Below are 6,000 nucleotides of genomic sequence, written 5' to 3' on the forward strand. Positions count from 1 at the left end.
TGAGTCACTGGGAGTAGCTCCTCAGGTCACCTTTTGGACCGAGGGGGTTGCTGCCTAGGGGTGTCAGATCCATCATGGGACGCAGGGTAAGAGCATTTTTGGATTTATTATGGACAAGCTGGGTGTCCATATGGACACTGTGGGAACTGGGAAATGTGGACACTGGGAACTGGAGGCATCCACATTGCATATATGTGTGTATATGTATGTGGAGAAAAATAATAATAATTATATATATATATTCTCAGGACCTCCATCCTGCCCAGCCAGAGAGGGGAGCAGAATGTGGCTGTTGGTGTCCTCAATGTTCTTTTGGATGCTCTGACTTTCTGTCTGTGACCTGTGTGGCCAGCCAGGTATATAGGTATATACGTATATATGAAGTACATGTGTGCTTTGTCTGTGTGTGCCTGCTGGGAACACACGCCTTTATGAGGAGCAGTCAACGTGGAGTCACTAAGGGGAAATCATGCTGATGGAAGGGCTGGCTGGGTACACCAGGGGAGAGTGGTGGATGTTGTCTACCTTGACCTCGGCAAGGCTTTGGATGCTGTGTGCCACAACATGCTCACGGGTAAGCTCAGGGAGCGTGGGTTAGAGGAGCGGGCAGTGAGCTGGGCTGAGAACTGGCTGACTGGCAGAGCAGAGGATCTGCCCTGAGGCCATGCCTGGAGAGCTGTGCCCAGTGCTGGGCTCCCAGTTCCAGAGGGACAGGGAACAACTGGAGAGGGTCCAGCGGAGGCTGCAAAGGTGATGAGGGGGCTGGAGCATCTCCCTTGTGAGGAAAGGCTGAGAGACCTGGGGCTGTTCAGTCTGAAGGAGACTGAGAAGGGATCTTACCAACGCCTACAAATATTCTAAGGGCCAGGGTCAAGAGGACCTTCCAACCCCTTTTTTCCAGAGTCCAGGCGCTTCTCAGTGGTGCCCAGCACCAGGACAAGGGGCAACAGGCACAAACTGCAACACAAGAAGTTCCTTCTGAATATGAGGAAGAACTTCTTTACCTTGAGGGTGATGGAGCAGGGGGGCAGGCTGCCCAGGGAGGCTGTGGGGTCTCCTTCTCTGGAGACATCCAAACCCGCCTGGATGGATCCTGTGCAGCCTGCTCGGGGGGAACCTGCTCCAGCAGGGGCTGGACACGGTGATCCCATGATCCCAGAGGTGCCTTCCAGCCCCACCGTGCTGAGATTCTGTGATCTTCAGCCTCACTACTGGTTGGACACAGGGACAGGGAGCTGCAGCAGCCTCACCTCTCTCAGCTCTTGGATCCAGCATAATAGATTTCCCACTAATAATAAATAATAAAAGCAATTTCATGATGAAGAGATCGGGAATCAGCATAGGAACCACCCACACTTGTGTCTGCTGTGGTTACAGGGATCCCGCTGCAGACCCTGAGTGCTACATCCACTGGTTATACAGACAGGGAGAGAAAAAGCCCCTTTCTGGAGAGAACACCAAGAAGCTGTGCCCATAATGTTGTTCTTCCAGGAGATGAGCATCCTCCTGCTCCTCTGGGATCTCACTAGTTCAGTGAGTGACACGCACATCCTTCTCTTTCAGCATCCCAGTTACTTTGTGGTTTGGATCTGGAGGTGAGAGACTGTTGTCTGCAGCTCTGCGGTGATATCTGCTTGACTTTTCACTGAGACCTGGCTCCACTACAGCGAAATCCTTGTTCTCTCCCTAGGCATGCCCTTCTCTCAGAGGAGAATCAGGAAGGGGGACTCCCTTCATTTCATGTCATCTGATAAAGAAGGATGTTTTAAAGCCCCACTTCCTCGAGTCATGAGATTGAGTGCAAAACTCTGTTTCCACCTAAAAGAAGTACATTTATGCCCATCTGGTGAAGGGAGAGCCCCAAAACATTATCAAAAGGCTGCTGTCCGTTTAGACATCAAAAGCTGAGGATGAGAACTCAAAATCAATAATGGTTTTTAAGCCAGGCCTGACTGGAGGTCTGGAATAGGTTTGGGGCAGAGCAGGGGGTCCACCAGCACCCCCAGGGTGACACTGAGGAGCATTCTAAATTCCTGGGAAACCTAGGGGCACAGGTTATAGGTGTCACCTGGGGTGGCAGCATCTCCCCTGTGCCTCTGAGGTCCAGGCATGTGCTGAGCAGCAGCTGGCCTTCCCTACGGCCGGTGTGCCTGAGGTTGTGCCTGGGATGGGGAGCCTTCCCTCGGGTCTCAGGGCTGCAGAGATGTCAGTCTGGTCCTTGCTCTATGCTGTACCTCCTCCTCCTTTATTAAACATCACACTTTGCTTTGGATGCTGCTTAAATTCTAATCAAACCTGCTTGCCAATGGTTACCCCCGAGCCCCCAGGGGTGTACTGCCAAGGGCTCCTGTGTTTCTGGCATCTCCAAGGCAGCATTTCTTCTGTGCCTTTCTGCCTCAGCAGTGCTCTCAGCACAGCCGATCCCGCTGCTTTCTCATCTGACTGTGCAGGGTCTTTGCAGGGGAGGAACAGATGGGAACCACCAGCAGGACATCCACCCCAAGGGAAAGCTGGCAAGCTGGAGAGAAGCACTCTGGGGCATCCATCTTAACCAGACATCTACCTCTTCACGAGTGCTAGTGGTAAATTTGCACTAGTGCACTTCACCGTACCCTCCGATGGCTCAGCCCTGCTGTCCAGACAGCCCCAGAGCCCTGCAGGATTGCTGCGATCTGCAGCTAGTCCTAAATGGTCCTTCATGGGACGACCCCTGTGAGTGCAAACTCACTCGAGTGTCCTCAAACCAGACTCGGGAAGGAGGGGCTGTTGCTGTCTGATTGTCCTTAGGGGGTGTTATTTGGATCAGACTGAGGACAGATAAATAATCTGCATGCAAAGTGCTTTCCTCATGCACAGCTGGCTCGCGTGACACATACAGGAATCAGGGAGCTGGGGAAGGTTCATTATACCTGGGATTATAGAAGTGTCTGACAACTGCTTACTGTAAGCCGGCCAGAAGAAAAGGATGCTCTGCATTTTGATGAGACCCCTGCATGAGTGAGCAGCAGCAGCAGCAGCCGGGGAAAGGCACTGCTGGGACTTGCTTTCCTTGTGGACCCTAGGACCTGACAGCATCAATGGGCCACCCTGCAGCTGTGCTGAGTGGCCAGGGAAGTGGACCAGGAGGTCACTGGAGGATGGGGACAGTGCCTGCACACCGCTCCCACCCTGGATGGGCTGTTCTGGGGATGCCCTTTGGAGACGTGGTTGATATGGCCGTGTCCTCTGTCCGCGCCTGGTGCATGACCTGCGCCTGGCTGCAACCCCTCTTCTGGCTCTCCCAAACCTCAGCGAGCTGCTGCCCGCACTCCTCCCTGTCTCCTTTCTCCGTGCTTTACCCCTCCTGCGACAGATCCAGGTGTGCCCTCTGAGTTGACAACAGACAGGGAGGAGAGCCAGCTCCAGCTGGGTGGAGAGGCTGGAAATAGCCTTTCGTACACCATTTTTAGCAGTTCATTTGGAGTTGTGTTTTGCCAGCAAAAGTTCCGCACACTGTTTATCTCTCTTAGCGGAAGGCTGTGATTATCGCAAAATGAAGCAGCATGTATGCAGTTCCTCGGCAGCACAGAGCCGCTCATGCAGCAGGAGGGATGCAGGCAAGCACAGAGAGTGGCTTCAAAGTGCCATTATTAATTCACACTCACATTCATTGTAATAACACCTTGAATCGTGGCAAATTCGGCTGGTGTTAACCACTCAGTGGAAGCAAGGGGCTTTCCGGGGGAAAAGGTCTGTGTAAAGAAGCGCGCTGGCTTTGCAAGTGCAGCTGCTTGCTCAGCAAATTAAGAGTGGGGTTGTACTGGTTTGACTGGGTCCCTGGCAGTGATGGTGGCTTGGCTTCTCCTCAGCAGTCTTTACATCCCACAGAATTTCCAGTTAGTGGGCACCGAGGTGAAGTTCATTGCGATCCTGTAGACAGGGATAGCCTGTGGACATGGATCTTCACTGAACGTCTCAGATCGCCTCTTCCAGCCTTTGAGCCTCCCCCAGCTCTCACCCCAGGGATGACACCAGAGGCACAGCTTTCTTTTTGGCAGGGAAGGGGTTATAACACACCAGCGAGCTTCAGCCCTGCCTCTCCTGTGTTGATCTGCACTCCTTCCGTGGGACGATTCCTGCTACCCAGTTTGCAGGGCAGCTGCTCAGCCCAGTATTTGCAGGGAAAGAGGGATGGGTCCTGGTCCTGTGCTGACCCCAACCCCCTTGTGCCTTGGCTAAGGGATGAAAAGACACTGACAATTTGAAAAGCAGGGAAAGCAGCATATACACACATGTATGTACGTATATGTAACAAATCTGCTACATAAATACAGGTACAGCAGGGACAGTCACACACACCCATGCATACATCCACCACATGCTTTCCTCTGGATCAGTTTCACTGAGGCTTATAACCCAAAAAATTGTATTTTTTTTAAAAATATATATACTAAGTGTTACACAAGGGGAAAATGCACCCGTGACAGTGTGCGTGTTTGACAGAGGTATTTCTGCAGCTGATCTGCAGCTCGTTCTCCTGCCTGATCTCTGGCTGCTCTGCCAGCAGGACAGGCTGAGGAGAGCAAGTCTGGGTGGCTGCTGACAAATCTTGGAGAGAAAAATGTAACAGCAGTACCAGGAGCCAGGCTTCCTGGTGCTGGGAGGGTTTTTTGCCCACTGCTGGGGCAGGAGTATGGATAGTAGCAGCAGGGTGTCCATGCCCACCCTCTCCAGGCCAGTGGAGGACATCTCCCATTGAATGCTTTGCTCTTTTTGCCTGCAGCAACACTTCAGCAGCACTGGGAATGGCCTGACCTGGTCTCCCACTGTCAGCAGCCACATCAGCATTGCAAATGAAAAGGGAACAGCTGCTGGTAGGAGATTTTTCCAAACTGGAACCAGGATTGGTGATCAGAGCAGAGCTGTCACTGGGGAGGGGCAGGATGACCCAACCAGAAGACTGATGCAGCTTAGGAAGAGTGGAGGAGAAGGAGGAGGTGGGGATCATCCTGCAGTCCCTGAAGCGTTAAACCTCCAGCCCCAAGTGGATTGGGAGCATGCAGGAGCCACATTAAGAGGGGTCTCAAAGGAGGGGTAGAGCTGGACAGAGTCCCCAAGAAAGGCTCAGATGGAAGGCTGCAGCAGAGCTGGGCGCAAGGAGATGCTCTGGACCCAGTACTGCCAGGCAAAGAGCTGCTCTGGATCCAGTACAGCCAGGCAAGGAGATGCTCTGGACCCAGTACAGCCAGGCGGGGATGGCAAGTCCTGCTGAAAGCACTGGCTGGTCCGAATATTTGCATTGTTTTTCTGGCTTTTTCTGATGTATTAATGAAGTGCTTTGAGGCATAGCAGGAGTGAATGCGCCTCCTCAGCACGGCTACTCTGGGCAATGTCTGTTAAAGGAAGCCTGCTCTGCGTGCTTAGTTATTAAAATACATTATTTACAGGGAGACAGAGAAAGCAAGACATGTGATCAGTAATGAGGGTGTAATGCTGCATTCTGGCTACGGTGGGCTCATTTCAGAAACACGCATTTTAACAAGGCCAGAGGCAAGGTCACACATCAAAGGCTGAGTAGGGTAGGTCACGCTTATCGGATGGGGGCTGCATCCCGCAAAGCAGTGCCCTTGGAAGAGGATGGCAGGTTGCAGCAGGCAAAGGCACTGCTGGCTGTGGCTAACAGGGCAAATGCAGTGCTTGTGTGAGCAAGAGGTGCCACGGAGGGTGATGACATCCCTGTCCACATGTCCAAAGCCTTGCAAAGACATGATGTGGCCAACTGGCTTTTGCAGCATCAAGGGGAGGGTTTTTATGGTGTGTCTGGGTGCTGGTGAAGGTCAAGCATGACTGACTTTGTCAAGGGGAGGCAAAGACAAACCTTCCAGACCAGACCCTGGCAGATGCTTTGCATGGTCTGAAGTGTCACTTAGACACCGGGTCCATAGAGGTGTGATCTGAGACCCACTGCCCCGGCACAGTCCTGTCATCACTGTCTCTTGGTCCCACAGCACAACCAGAACT

Source organism: Falco rusticolus, chromosome 3 (genome assembly GCF_015220075.1).
Source record: "Falco rusticolus isolate bFalRus1 chromosome 3, bFalRus1.pri, whole genome shotgun sequence".
In the NCBI taxonomy this organism is placed as follows: Eukaryota; Metazoa; Chordata; class Aves; order Falconiformes; family Falconidae; genus Falco; species Falco rusticolus.